Genomic DNA, 667 nt, shown 5'->3' on the forward strand with positions numbered 1-667 from the left:
GACGTGTGTCTGCGTATTTTCTGACTGCAGTGAACCATTACTGCATGTTATTGTACAGGGCTTAATAAGCTTGACCTAATTCACCCTTACAAATTCAAATATCCTGAAAATTTGTATTTGTTCAAAAAGTGAAACTTTTTTTTTAAGATACAGCTATCGTCTCAAGGTTCTGAAACTATGACATTTCCATCAGAAGAAATAAGTTCAAAATGTTTGGGAATCATAAGTTAGACCAATCCGTTTTCACAAGGTCAATTCCGACCTGTTTTTCATGACTGTATACTCAATTTTACTTAATAAATTAACTTTCCTCATTAATCTCACTGAGCAGAACAATGGGGGAGGGGACATGGCCGCATGCAAGCCTCTTGAATAGCAGTCCTCAGAGCAAAATATGGTAGCTTTTTAGCTGTCCACCAGGTGTCATTAGAGGTCTCGTGTTGAGAAAGGTGAACCAACCTGCTTTATGACAAGCGACTACACTGCCAGGTGTACATTGAGTGCCTGATTATGATTTTTATTTTATTTATTTATTTTTTGATATGTTGGGGGAAAGTGGCCTTCTTTCCCCCGCGTGTTCGTTGAATTTCAGATGAGGAGGATGTTGGTTATCCAAATACAGGCTGGAGTCGATGAACAGTTTCTTCGAAGCTTTTAATAACAGAAT

The sequence above is a fragment of the Hippocampus guttulatus genome, chromosome 12 (assembly GCF_054856545.1).
Source record: "Hippocampus guttulatus isolate MCC_2025c chromosome 12, RoL_Hgut_1.0, whole genome shotgun sequence".
NCBI classification, from domain to species: Eukaryota; Metazoa; Chordata; class Actinopteri; order Syngnathiformes; family Syngnathidae; genus Hippocampus; species Hippocampus guttulatus.